We start from the raw sequence: 15185 nt of genomic DNA, 5'->3' as shown, positions 1-15185 counted from the left end.
GCCCCTCTAACAAAGAACGATCCCAACCAAAATGTTCACAGCACTGAGGCTGAACAACCTTGAAACAGACATCTTTGTTTCTCTTTATTTGAAGAATGGGATGTGCCACAGGTCAAGTGGGGAGCAATTTAGCACATAGAGAGAGAGAACAATTTGACGCACGCCCTTCCTGCCAAGTGCACAGCTCACCCCCTAGACTATTCCACCATAAATTCTTGCTTGGACTTCTCCAACAGCCTCCTCGCTGGCATCCTGTGTCTACTTCTGCTCCTTCTGTTCCATTACTTCCTGGAGCTGCCAGAATGGCTTAAGTGACAGGTGGTTTCCTTTGCTATAGACCACATGAAGGTCAGTATTACCTGAGACCCTGCAGATCCACCTTCTGCCTCGCTCTCTTGCCTAAGCCACGTGGTCTTTGAGTTGCGTATTTCACTCTCAGCCTTCAAGTTTTGCTCCCGTTATTCCTTCTTATCTTTCAGACCTAATCTCAGTTCTAGGAAGCATTCTTTATCCCTCTGCACTCGATAAACTCAATCTGCAAGAAGACCTCACAGCTCCCTGTATTTTCTCTTAATACTCTTCGTAATTCGCAGTATATGCTTGTGTAAATTTTTTTTAAATGTCACCAATCTCTGCCAGTTGACCGTAGTCTGAGAATGCAGAGTCACCGCCTAATTTGCTTGTTGTTACTTCACCAACGCCCAGCCCAGGACCTGATACAGAAGCTCGATTAATGTTACTGAATGAATAAATCCCAGGTTTTGCCATCTATCCTTTCTTTTATCCTTCTAGGACAGCTGGCTGACACAACTGATGGGGTTGGAATAAATGTCTCCTATGTTTACCAATATACCAAGCATTCTTACTATAGATGGGGAAACACTGAAAGACATAGTCTACAAGGCAAACACTGAGTTCAAATTTAAACTGCTTTGCAAGATAAAAGAAGAATTTACAAGGCTTGGAGACAGATGACTTGGGAGAAAAGAGAACTGTGGCCTCAAAAATATAGCTAGAAGCAATATGCTCAGGAGACATCGAAACTATGATAGGAATTAACTGCTAGATTGTAGGAGTGACAGTAATGATTTTGAAGTTGTTTCCTGTACTATGAAGCTGTGTAACCCTTTACTGTTAATACAAATTCCAATTCCAATAAAGCCTTTGTGCACTTGACCTTGTCCAGTGATGTTTTGTGAAATGGGAGTAAACCAGGCTGTGTCCAATGCTGGGAACAGGAGGGAAGAAAGACATGAGGGGGCGGAGCCTGAGATCTCAAGAGAGAATGGCCAATTGGAAAAGAATGAAGAGAAATGTAAGTAAGCCCCTCAAGTATGACTGAAGATACTGATATTGGTTCTGAGTTTCCCCCATATTTATAAAAAGGGCTTGAGTTGATCTTCTGTCAATATTAGAGGTCTAGTTGCTCCCAGGCAGGTGACACCTAGACACTGTCATCTGGGTTACATAACAACGTAGAACGAAGACAGACTGGGTTAGACTACATGATATCTAAGGTCTCTTTTTTGAACATTTCCCCTCTTTATTCTAACATAATTAAAGGCTGAAGCATAAATCTTAGAATAATTGCTTTTAATGTTAATATCTGAATGTGTGGGCATTTCCTCTGGCATGTCCAAGTATTATTTCTTTTGTTCCTCTAACACTCATCTGACAAACAGGCGAATGAAAATCATACTTAACCTTTATTCTGAAGTTCCCAGAAAGGTTTACAACTTCCTAACTAAAAGTCACCAAGTGACTCATTATGGCAAGAAATGGGAAAAAAAGCCACAAGCACTTCACATCCAGCATTTAAATAGTACTGTTAGCAAACACATACACGCCAGATTCTGTTTTTAAGTGCTTTCCTATATGAATTCACTGCATCTTATCAACTCTACAACGTATCCCCATTTCACAGAAAAAGAATATTCGACACAGAGAAGTTAAATAACTTACTCAAAGTCACACAGATATTAAGTGGCAAGTCAAGATCAGAACCTAGGCAGTCAACCTCTAGAGGTTACATACCTAACCAATGTGTACCCATGCCTCGATGTGACTAATTTCATACTGATTGGCCTTTTTTTTTTTAAAGATTAATTTATTTGTCAGAGAGAGAAGGAGAGAGGGATAGCGAATGCACACAAGCAGGGGGAGCAGCAGGCAGAGGGAGAAGCAGACTCCCCACTGAGCAGGGAGCCTCACGCAGGGCTCAATCCCAGGACTCTGAGATCATGACCTGAGCCCAAGGCAGACGCTTAACCACCTGAGCCCCCCAGGCGCCCTGATTGGCTTTTGAAAGCTGTACAATGCTGGATAAAACACAGGATGACATCTGTTAATGCCACCTCCGTCCTTCATTTGCTCAATCCAGAGACACATCCTTGAGTTCTTTCTCTTACATCCCACATCTAATCTATTAGGAAACTTCTTCCATGGCTCTGCCTTCAGAACATATCCAGGCTGCACCTGCTTCTCATCTCCTTCACTGCTACTGACTGCCCTGGTCTACGTAAACATCGGGAGCTCCTCACCGTATTGTTGTGCTCACCTCCCAAACATTTTCTCTGCTTCCAGCCTTGCCCTCTGGAAAGCTACTCTGAACACGACAGCCAGAGTCATCTTTCAAAAACAAAAGTGAGATTGAATCACTTCTCTGCTGAAACCCAGTTAATGGTTCCCTATTTCGTTCATAGTGAAAGCCAGAATTGTTACTGTGGTTATGAGGCTCCATTCGCTCTGGACCTCCTCCCTCATTATGGTGACTTCCTTCTCCCCCACCAGAGCCATCTGGCCGCACTTCACTTCATCACTTGCTCTTCCTCTCGATGAATATTCCACGCGGGCTCTCTGCCTTAAGGCTTCTGCCCTGGCCAGTTCCTCTGCCTGAAGTTCTGCATGGTCATTTGCCTCAGGTTCTAAAGTCTTTATTCAAATGACAGGCCTACTGGGAAACCCTATGTAAAGTTATCAACAGTTACTGCCCTGGTCCTGCAGAATCCCATCTCTCTCTCCATATATTTTTTCCCATGTCTGTTTTCCCGTGGGACTTAACACTTTCTGATATAATACATCATTTACTATTTATTTATTGTATTTGCTGTTTGTCTGTCTTCTCTATTGGAACATAAGCTTATCAGCACTAAATGTACCTTAAGTGCCATACAGATTTGTTGATGAAACAAATTTAATGATAAGCAAATGAAAAAGCGGTCATAGTGACCACAAGGAATGAGCGCAGCTAGTTTTTAACGTCAGGAAGTCGTCCATGGAAGTATATGAAATGTATTACAGTTGGGCACATCAGTTTTTTGGCATGTAGATATAAGTGTTTAAAATTTTAGGAAGCTAAATTTGCGTTCCCATGAATCACCAACATTAAAACATAAACTGAAAAGCAATGAATATTACCACCTTAATTGTGGAATTCCTCATATCAGCACAATACCCGCATATCCTCTTTCCATTGGCCTTAGAGGCCCCCAAAAGGAACAGGAACAGTTACAGAAAAATTATATACAGGCAAATTTTGTTTTCAGAACCCTTCAAACTCCGTCTGCTCAGCACATCCTTGAAAATTTTCTTCTCCCAGAGAATCACTCCACTGAAGCCTTACATCCTTGGGATAATGCACAGAAATGCATTCAGGTGAGTGGTAGGAAGGACTCTACTGGCTGGCATCTCAAATCCTCCACGCTGGCCGCACACACCACCAGCGCCTAGTGTGTCGTCCAGGAAAATCTGCCTCAGGATTCCCGGGACTCTAGCTATTCCTAATCAGTCAGAATCCCCGGGCATTTGTATTTTAGCTTGTTTCTGTATGTTTCTTAAATCGCTCTGATGTTTAGGAACCACTCTCTGAGTCTAGACGTTTCCTGATCTTTCTCCCAGGTTTAAATTTGCCCTTCCCAATTCTCACTTCCTTGTGCCTGATTCTCTGCCAAGGCTAATCTTCTGAGAGATGTGTTTAGAAATAATTATGGACAATATTTTAATGTGTTAACTCCCAAGATCCCCTCTCCATAACTGCATTCAAAACCTTTCCACAAACTTGAAAACTCGCTAACTTGGTAACCAACACCAGGGACTGTCCTCCAGCAGCCTCAAAGGGGAGAGGATTTTTGATAACCTCTCTCCCACTCAAGGTACTTTTTGTGCTTTAATGTCCTGCTCTGGGTGTGAGGCTGAGGGGAAGGATCCTTCTCTCTGTGAGAAACAGTTCTTCTTTCCAGTGTCTTCTCACTTAAGTCATAAAAACCATGTTCTTGTATATCCTGTTTATGTTTTATTTTACCACCTACCAGTCTGAGACAAAACTAGAGGAACCCTGGTTACAGCGGCATAAATTAAATTTGACCTTGATCCTTAATATTTGTTGGGTTATATCAAATACTGACATAGGTAGATACTTCCGGTATTTTATTAGAATAAAGTGATTCTGAGAATTGCAATAGTCTTGTTTATGCAGCATTCCACTAAATAGCAGGTGTTTTTTGGGTTTTGGTCTTTTTTTTTTTTTTTCTTTAAGGATTTCATTTATTTGAGACACAGAGAGAGAAAGCACAAACAGGGAGGAGGGCCTGAGGGAGAGGGAGAAGCAGACTCCCCACTGAACAAGGAGCCTTAAGCGGGGCTCGATCCCAAGATCCTGAGAACATGGCCTGAGCCAAAGGCAGCTGCTTAACTGATTGAGCCACTCAGGCGCCCCAAGAGCAGGTGTTTTTAAAGCAAGGCTCCAATATAAATAGTTGATTCTCATTAGGTAGCTATGTTCAGGGTAGCTATGTTCTATGAAGTTGCCATGAACACTGAATTAGTGAACAGTGAAGCATTGCTTCTAGGGAAAATACGAAGTTAGGTTCTTGCAAGCCTTTGGTCACAGTATTTCTGTCAACTGATCAATACGTAACTTTATTTACATATTTTTCTGTTTAAAGACAATTTATTTAATAATGTCATGGCCACCCGCACTATAATTCATGCCTCTTTGATAGATAACACAGAAGACACATCACAGCCTTCTTGCACTTGGGACTGGCACATCAGTACTATGCTTGGGGGCCATTTTAAACAGTGAAATTTAAAAAAAGCACAAAATTGAGAAAAACATGGCACTAAATAGACCCCTAATAGGGCATTTTACACAATGAGAGCTAAAATAAGAAGGCATAGTGTCACCTTGTTTGACTGCAGTTAGAAACATGCCCTTCAGGGGCACCTGGGTGGCTCAGTCGTTAAGTGTCTGCCTTCCGCTCAGGTCATGAGCACGGGGTCCTGGGATCGAGCCCCACATCAGGCTCCCTGCTCAGCGGGCAGCCTGCTTCTCCCTCTCCCACTCCCCCTGCTTGTGTTTCCTCTCTCACTGTCTCTCTGTCAAATAAATAAATAAAATATTTAAAAAAGAAAAAAAGAAAAGAAACATGCCCTTCAGAGAATCCAATTTTTCACTGCTCTATGTGTACCCATATCTGCAAATGACCATGGAAGTGCCACAGGTATTGATTTTAGGATTACAAATAAATTGTAGGAGTAGGCAAATTCATAAAAATGGAATCCATGAATAATAAGAATTGACTGTACTTCAAGAATAAAACATTAATAATATAACTACCACTCACTGAGGGCTTATGTTGTGTCAAGGACACTTATTAACTTACTCAATTCTTAAAGCAACCCAAGTTTACAGCTGCAGAAATTGGAATTTAGTGAGATCATTAACTTTCTCAAGATCACCACACTCTAAATATCAAAGCAGAATTCAAGAATTCAAGATTTAAGACCAAGCACCCAGTGGGCTCAGTCGCTGGAGCATTCAACTCCTGATCTCAGACTTGTGAGTTTGAGCCCCACGATGGGTGTAGAGATTACTTAAAAAATAAATTAAAGTTGTATTTTTTTTTAAGACTTTATTTATTTGTCAGAGAGAGAGTGAGCACAATCAGGAGGGGAGGGAGCAGCGGTGGGGTGGGGGGGTGTGGTGGCAGGCAGAGGGAGAAGCAGCCTCCCCACTGAGCAAGGAGCCCGATGTGGGATTGGATCCCAGAACCCTGGGATCATGACCGGAGCCGAAGGTAGACGCTTAACTGACTGAGCCACCCAGGCATCCCTAAATAAAAAATTTAAAAATAATAACAAAATAAAGAAATAATTTTTTAAAAAAGATTTACTTTAAGACAACTTAAATATTCCAAGACATGAAACTACAAAAAGAAAGAAAGAGAGAGAGAAAAAAAGAGATAGATAAGGAGAGAGAAAAGAAAAGAAAAGAAAAGAAAAGAAAAGAAAAGAAAAAAAGAAAAGAAAAGAAAAGATTGATTCCAAGACACAAAGCTTTGTTTGGCCTTTTTTTTCACATTTAAAACCTTAATTCAAACATTATTAGTCTGAAGTTAATAGAAGGAATTTTTCTGATCCCACTTTACATCAGTGGGAAAATCAAAGCACAAAAACACTGAATTACTAACCAGACTCACAAATTCAATTTGTAAGAACAGGAATTTCAACATCCAGTGACAAAGCCCAGACATAATGACAATCATACTCTGTATATACAAACAAACAGAACGTCTACTAAATAAGTGGAGGGCACCTGGGTGGCTCAGTCAGTTGGGCATCTGACTCTTGATTTTGGCTCAGGTCATGATCTCAGGGTCCTGGAATGGGTGCCACACTCACTGGGGAGTTTGCTTGAGGATTCTGTCTCCCTCTCCCTTCTCCCCACTCGCACATGCCCGCTCGCTTGCTCTCTAAAGTAATCTTTAAATAAATAAATAAATAAATAAATAACTGACATATGATTTGAATTTGCCAAACTATTCTAACATCTTATTAGAGTGGTAACACTTTTCTGAGTATATCTGAAGGGTCACTATACTCATAGCAGAACATAAGCTTCAAAATTTAGCACTTTTAAACTACATCAAAAAATTAGATAACATATACTGTTAGTGAAATAACAAATTAAAAGTTTCACTAATTCCTCTCTTTTTGTCACTCCCATAGCACTTTGCACCAATCTCCATTTTACCATATGCTATGTGGGACCACAACTATATGCTCACATGTCCTACTGTCCCACCGCAATAGGAGTGCTTCCATGACTAGGACCCCCTGTTCCGCACTTTTGCATTGTCTAGTACAGTCCCTGCCTCATAAGAGGTGCTCAGTGAAAGTTGAATGGATTTGTAAATGAACAGCTGGTTAAATGGATTAATGACTGACTGAATGAGGTTTGTCTACCATTATATATGAGGTCCTGAAGAGTGAGAGCAGGTTGAATGTTTCTTATTTGTACTCTGTATATTTAACACGTATTTCCTGAGCACTGCTCTGTGCCAGCCATTGCAGTAGGCAGAGGAGATAACAGTGCAAAAAATTTTAAGAAGTCCCTGTCATATAAAAATTAATATTTTAATATCTTTAGTGGAGGAGAGGATACTAAATATAAACACATAAATGACTTCAAATAGTAAATAGTGTAATGGAGGAAAAAACCCAACAAGGTCATGTGGGCAGCGTGACTGGGTTGGGGTGAGGAGGTTCCCTGAGTGGGTGACACGCGAACCAAGACCTGAACGGTGATGGAGAATCTGTCTTGCAAAAATCAGAGGGCCCACCGCCTCATCCCAGAACTAACAGATCTCACTTATGATCACATTTCAGGGCAAGTACTCTGGAGAACGGCCTCAACTGACTACAAACGTGCTAGATAGTAGTGAGTCTTCTTTATACCCAACAACAAAGGGAAGACGGATCACGGTGAACCAGCAATGTCTACCCAGTGGCTCAAAGAAAAGTGAATGGCTAGGTGCGCCTGGGTGGCACAGCGGTTAAGCGTCTGCCTTCGGCTCAGGGCGTGATCCCGGCGTTATGGGATCGAGCCCCACGTCAGGCTCCTCTGCTATGAGCCTGCTTCTTCCTCTCCCACTCCCCCCTGCTTGTGTTCCCTCTCTCGCTGGCTGTCTCTATCTCTGTCGAATAAATAAATAAAATCTTTAAAAAAAAAAAAAGTGAATGGCTAAACAATGGCTTTGCGGTCTGAAAATACAATCAATATTGAGTATTTAGTATGGCTTAAAGAATCAGAGGAACAATTGGTCGAGGCAGAGGGATCGGCAAGTGGTTGCACATGAAAGGAGGAGAAAAGGCTGGTGCATGGCTGGGACGTGATGAATGAAATGCAGTGTGGTAGGTTAAGAGGAGCTAGGGGATAAAAAGCACAATGGGGACCAAGCCAGGGAGCACGGATCACTCTAAAAGCAGTGGGATGCTTTTATGAGGTTTTAAGAAGGGGAGACAGGTAATCTGATTAAAATTTTTTAAAGTATCTCTTTGGCTGTTGTGTGCAGAATAGATTTCAAGGGGGGGAAGCATAAAGGCAGGAAGACAGTCGGGGGTTCTGCACTAGTCCAGATGACAGAGGGTGGTCACCGAGCCTGGGGGAGGGTGTCAAAGAGGATGAAAGGTAGTTAATGTGGAACAGGTAGAACTTTGTGGTAAACCGAATGTGAGCGGGTGGATAGAGACAGTGCTGATAGAGTGCAGGCCCCTCGCTTTTCTTCCCATTCTTATCTTCATCCACAGAGATGCCGGAATAAATGCAATGCTATGCTCTTCATGGCAAAAGTTTTATGAATTGTATGAAATTAAGTAGATGAGGCATGATGAGGCAGCAGCAAACAATTTTAAGTTGAAAGTGAAATAGTTTGCTGGTCCTGGCCAAGGCAACTGTTATCTTTAAAAAATACAGAACCGTTATCTTTAAAAAATACAGCATATTCTTGATTCAAGATTTAAAAATATACCTTATGATTCAGGCTGCACAACTGCAGAGCACGAGTTGGTACTGAAAGTTTTCTAGAAATCAGTTTATGATCGTCTAATGTAGTTCAAGTATGAGAGTAGCAATTAAATTTTATAAATCTCTGCATTCATTGTCAATGCCAATTACATGCTACAAATGCAATTTCCTCGTTCACTACAATCACTGGTGGCTTTGTAATTACATTTTAAGAGAAACGTTCCTAATCTTATTTTTAGAAATGCTAACCGCAGTCTTCTATCCTTTTACATTTTGTATAGAAACATCGAGGCTATTTTTATATTACTTTTTTTAAATGTTCAAAGCTTTTAGTGAATGGAGATGTAGGCAAAAATGAAATGCAAGCATTGGCTCTAGAGATATATCGAGGTTTGCGTTTATTACGTTCTAGGAAAGAATGAGGGGCAACAGAGCTGGCTATGTGCTGTATGAACCACAAATAAACAAGACTAGACTAAAGTAGAGCTGCTGAAATACCTATTTTGTTGTGCAATGTGACTGGACATGTTTAATATGCAAAAGCAGCCGAGGCACGTCTTCCACGAGGTCAAGCACCAGAGTACGTCAGCTGTTTGGTGTGATCCCAAGACAAGGCTCACAGTAAGTGGCAGCTTGTGATATTGTATCTAGTTTTCCTTATTTTAAACCAGGCCAGGACTCCTCCCGTTCTGGATCTATCTATATACATTTTTCTGATGCATATTACGCACAATTTGCGGAAACCACTCCAGGAACATAGAGATGGTCCCAGATTGATCCAGAGACCTGCTAACCTGTCTCGTTCTTTGCTTGTGAGACCTGGCTGACTATTCAAGTGAAAAGGAACCACTCCATGAAAGGGACATATTACTGCCACAGTTGGCTGACTGGTACTGGTGAGACTAGGCTGCTTTCAGAAACACTGCCTGTGGGAGACTTTTTTTTTTTTTTATAGTGAGGATTTGAAGGGATTTACCAAGATAAAAGATACAGTGGTGAGAGAAATGGAATGCCAACAATGAAGAGGAAAAGAAAATTAGGGAAAGGGGACATTCCAAGTTCGGAAAATTTTGTTTTGGTTCTTTTGAGAAACGATTTTGCAACTTTGGGTGGGGGGGATTTTATATCTTCCTCTTTTTTGGATTTGGAATGTGTCTGTGAGGTACAGACTTACTGTAAATGCATACATCGATTTCTCCTCTTCTTGCTAAGAAAATTGCCATTAAACATGCTGTTGCTGCTCCCTTATTTTGCACCAAGTAAATGTTTAAATATTTTTAAATAAACACGTTTCAGCTGACTGCTGGGTGAGATTCATTACAGCCAGGAAGAACTCAGTGGAACTGTTCAAGGAGATCTGGTTAATATCCCCATGATTTATGCTTGCGGTGGAAATTGCACTAATATTTACACGAAGGGCATGGTTTGGGGGGCAATGGCAAGGCCCGATTGAAGTGGGAATTTGCACAGTCAATGCCCACTAGTGAAAATAGCTACAGTTCAATGCCCTTTCCAAAAGCATAATTAGGCCTTCAAATGACATGTTATTTTCACATTTTTACTCTCACGCTGCAAACTTTTTCTTGCCATCCAGTGTCTGCATTATTATTATTACTTTGCAAAAATAATTAAGCAAGATAACACTAAGCTACTGGGTAACCTCTAAAAACTGTATCTTGGTTTTTCTTTTGTAAGCTTTACCAGTGGGGGAAAAATTATATTTTCTTGATAGTTATATATCTGTGTGCGTATTTTTTTTTTAAATGGCCTGTGAGTTATCTGTATAGTGTCTGAGTAACATCGTAGAAATGCATTTCTTGGTATTCTAAACACTTGAATGACTTCCATGTGAGTAGGGGAGAAACGACAGACCAAAAATTACACTGAAAATACAGTGGTGCGAAGATCCTTGTGGGTGTCCTCATCTAGGTGATGAGAAATCTCTGACACTGGGTTTGCTGGGTTTGCTATGTTTCTACTTGATCTTTTTTTTTTTTTTTTAAAGATTTTATTTATTTATTTGACAGAGATAGAGTCAGCCAGTGATAGAGGGAACACAAGCAGGCGGAGTGGGAGAGGAAGAAGCAGGCTCATAGCGGAGGAGCCTGACGTGGGGCTCGATCCCATAACGCCGGGATCACGCCCTGAGCCGAAGGCAGACGCTTAACCGCTGTGCCACCCAGGCGCCCCTCTACTTGATCTTTGTTCCTGCTCTTCAAGTTCAAAAGTTCTCTAATTTGTTTGGGAAGCAGAACATCCTGGAAGTCAAGGTACTCTTCACGTCACATAGTAAAACACAGATCTATTTATTCCAATCCAAAAAACTGATTTAGTACAAAAAGACTTATGTATCTGCATCTAGATACAGATAACCAAATAGATATATAAATATTTATGTATTTATTTTACGTATTTTTCAAGAATATTCAGTGTGGGTGTTGTAAGTCACACTCCCTGGAATCTTATATTTATAAATAAAACAAAGCTGCTTCCTGGTTTCCAGTTAGGGCTGTTTCCATCTTTTCCTATTAGTATTTGTTTGCTACTTGTTTGCTCGCTTTTGTCCTAGCAGATAAGATGCAAATGCTGACGTTTTAGGAAAAATTCATGAGAGAAAAATCCAAAATTTCAAAGATGCTATCCACTTACTTGAGATTTTTCTGAGAGCTGAGAACATTCCATTATTTGATTTTAGCAGTGAAGACACTGGTCCAGCTCAGAGTCCAGCAATAATAGATCAGACTACAGCTTGAGAACTGTTCTCATTTGAAATTGAAAACCCACTACAGTATCTAATTGCTGTTCAGGAGAGAGAGGGTATTATCATAGGCCACGGTTAACCGGAAGGCAGTTTCCTTTTTACAAAATCTTTGTGAGCTCTAACTATGTGCCAGGCACTGACTGAAGGCTTTTGCTCATATTAATACTTTTAATCTTCAAAACTCTTAAGAGGCAGATAGTATCATTTACTCATTTATACTTTTATACCAGGCACTGTGTTATGCCCTGGGGATAGAACACAAACAAAACAAAGTCCCTGTTCTTGTACAGGGGTACAATTTTTTTTTTAAGATTTTATTTATTTATTTGTCAGAGAGAGAGCCAGCACAAGCAAGGGGAGCTGCAGGCTCCCTGCTGACAGGGGTACATGTCTATGTTTAAATCTCTGCCCACACTTTTACAAGTTCTGTGACCTTGGACGGATTACGTAACTTCTCTGTGCCTCAGCCTCTTTATCTGTAACGTGTAGATGGTAACAGTTCCCACTTTGGGAGGTTGATAGGAAGTGATATGATATGAAACTAATGAGTTATTAGTTGTAAGGCTCTTAGAACAGCACCTGGCAGATAGGAAGCATTACGTCGTGCATGTTCATTGTCAGGATCACAGTCCTCGCAAAGTGCTTCCTGTGTCACTTTTTAAAACATGCAACACATACATGTAGTGGTAATAAATGATACAAAGAAAAACTAGGTAAGAGAAATAGGGAAAGACTAAAAACAGATGTGGGGGGGGTCATTTTATACAGGTGGATGGAAAAAGCCTCACGGTGACGGTGACATTTGAACAGATACCTGACAGAAGTGAGAGACCAGATCATGGGGACCCTGGAGGGAAGGAGTGGTCTGGGTGCAGGGAACTGCATGTACAAAGGACAGAGGCAGGAGTGTGTATTATCACGCACTCAAAGAACAACAAGGAAGGGGCGTCTGGGTGGCTCAGTCCGTTAAGCATCTGGCTTTGGCTCAGGTCAGGATCTCAGGGTCCTGGGATCTAGCCCCAAATCCAGCTCCCTGCTCAGCAGGGAGTCTGCTTCTCCCTCCTGCCTCCCTCTGCCTCCTCCACCCTCTACCCTGCTCTTTCTCTCTGCAAATAAATAAACAAATAAAATATTTTTAAAAACACACAACAAAAGAACAGCAAGGAAGCCAACAAAACAGAGAAAAAGAGTGTGGTGGGAGATGAGGACGGAAAGAGCAAGGATCATACTGTCACCAGCAAGACCCTCTGCGCTCAGGTCTAACTATCAGTTTTGTTTCTTAGAAACTAACTAATGAATTTCTGGAACAGGAAAAGAAACAAACTCCACCTGGCTTAGACAAATTAGAGCTTGACCACCAGGGCGAGGCCTGCAAAGTGGAGCTATAAAGTGCTGGACAGTTTCCTCAACTTGATTATAATTTTAAGATCCCTTCCCTGGGAGAGCCGTGAGCTTCATTAACATAACATACAGTGCGCGGATCGGCAGGTCTTCTTAGAGCACATGCGCAAACCTCTGCCTGCCTTTTACATGCAGACAAAACTCTCCCTCTGAATATTTATCACAAACCCCAAATAAAAGGAACCCCTTTATCCCTGCTCAGGGAACCATGCTTTGGCAATTATTCCCCATGATCTCCTTCTTTGCTGCAAATAAAGTTGCCTTTGTGTTACCAACTCCATCTAGCCTAGTCCACATCTGCAGCTGAAAAGCGAGCCCACATTAGTTCCGTCACAGTATCAGAAAGAGCCCTGTATGAGACCTTTCTGCCTAAATCAGAACTTGACTCTGAATCAAGCTCTAAGCCTCGGAACAGACTTCCAATAACTTGTACCCATCTTCCCTATGCAGGTTTTAAATAACTGGGTGAAATAAAGCAAGACATTTTTATCTGTTTTTCCCTTCCTCCCTCCTTATCACGACTCCCGAGCAGTGGAACAGTATCAGGCACAGAGCATTCCCTCAAAATACATGTGATGAATGAATAAAGGAAGAAATTCTGTTCTGAAGTAAAGACGGAAGCCAACACACCAGCTTTATTACCTAGTGAGGCAGCTGTGAGATGCTGCTTTGGGTTCGTCAACCAAGCGGACTTAATGCTGAACCCCAGTAGCACGCAGAAAGCAGCAGGGAGCAGTGCATCCATGGGCAGGGCCAAGGCAGCCTGAGAAAGACTGACGTGATGGCAGAGCTGGAAAGAGCTCCTGCTTTCTGTCGGCTGTCACTCCCCGGCGGCGAAGTGCCGCACCTGGTTTTCTGTCCCACACTTATCAACCGGAGAAGTCAATCTATCTTTCCAGGAGCAGAGTATCTAGAGACAGAGAAGCTCGCAATGTATTTAGGAATTACTCCCTCCATATGGAAACCAAGAGGAGAAAAAGTACTTCCCACTAAAGAATGAAACAGGCACACATTCCAGGATCTGGAGCAGGGTAGGACATTCTCTGATTTACATTTTTAAAGGATTCCTTCGATCTGCCCCTCCAGATCCGCTCTTTACCCTCCTCTGGCTCAGGGCTCCGAGGTGAACAGGACTGGACAGAAAGGAGGGCGTCAAAGAGCTCACGTGGGGTTAGGTCTAGACATTCCCCTTTCTGGACTTTGGTAACTACTTCTCTGCTCTGAGACAGCACATCGTTCATTTTTTATTTCCCACAAGCCTGTCCTTACCTTTGTAACTTGCTCCTTTATTAAACTCTTCAAATTACCTACTTTGTGTACGCCCTCTGTTTCCTGCCTTGGTCCTGATACAGAAATAGTGTTGTCCTGGCTGTTCTGTGGGGAAAAGATGGTATGGGGATGCAGGGGTGGAGTGAGAGGAGGAGGGAAGTTTAAAAGCAGACCAGGAAGGAGTCAGCTGTGATAGTTTAGGTAGACGGTGGTACTATGCACCCGGTGCCGACAATAGAGGTAGTGAGAGAGGGCTGAAGTCAGGATTTAATGTGAAGGCAGAGCCAACAGGACTTGCTGATGGACTGCATATGGGCTCTAAGAGAAAAAAGTGTCAGAAAAGACTCCTCGTTTTACAACTGTGGAGCAGAATGGTGCTGTTTAAAGGCCTGACAGAGAGAGAATTGGCTGCGGTGTTTTCAGAGGTGGGAGGATATGCTCCAAGAATTTGCAAGATTGCATTAGCAAGCTTTTCCTATTGGTATTTTCATCTCAAAACTGTGATTGCTAGAGCCCGTCCCGTAGCCTTCTGTGGCTTCGCCAGTGATGTCTAGCCTGTTGCAGATTTTTCCACATAGGGAATGAATTTTTACCCACTTGAATGAAAAAAAAACAAACTTGTATATATGCCATGCAGCCTTTTTAAGAAAAAGACAGAAAGGCAATATTTTAAACCAAACTGCAATGGTTGTTACCATTGCAAAACTCTTGGTAACTACTAACCCACAGAATAAAACCTGTTTCTGAGCACTGAATTTTCTCACTGGACCAGTCTGCCATACAAACTTCTCACTATTAAGAGTCTTCATATGATGAGCAAATATGTATAATATACTCAGCAATATCTTAATAATACATAGGTGCACGCAGGTGTTTACGTGTGCGTGTGATGAAACTGGAAACAAAAAGATAGGAACCAAATCGCTAGAACTATAGGTAACTTTTTAT

The 15185-nt window shown here is 41.7% G+C and overlaps 1 long non-coding RNA gene across 1 annotated transcript in view; it reads left to right on the top strand.

Moving 5' to 3' along the window:
• The window catches only part of LOC117801531, a 28329-nt gene extending 20493 nt beyond the window's left edge, over positions 1-7836 (top strand). The window contains exons 3-5 of the long non-coding RNA XR_004624137.1: positions 237-1315; positions 3546-3654; positions 7669-7836. This is a non-coding gene — a long non-coding RNA (uncharacterized LOC117801531). The remainder of the gene's footprint in view (positions 1-236; positions 1316-3545; positions 3655-7668) is intronic.
• The last annotated feature ends 7349 nt before the right edge of the window (positions 7837-15185 follow it).

The sequence above is a fragment of the Ailuropoda melanoleuca genome, chromosome 3 (genome assembly GCF_002007445.2).
Source record: "Ailuropoda melanoleuca isolate Jingjing chromosome 3, ASM200744v2, whole genome shotgun sequence".
NCBI lineage: Eukaryota > Metazoa > Chordata > Mammalia > Carnivora > Ursidae > Ailuropoda > Ailuropoda melanoleuca.
The sequence above is the reverse complement of the archived record's forward strand: the minus strand, read 5'-3'. Positions and strand labels throughout refer to the sequence as shown.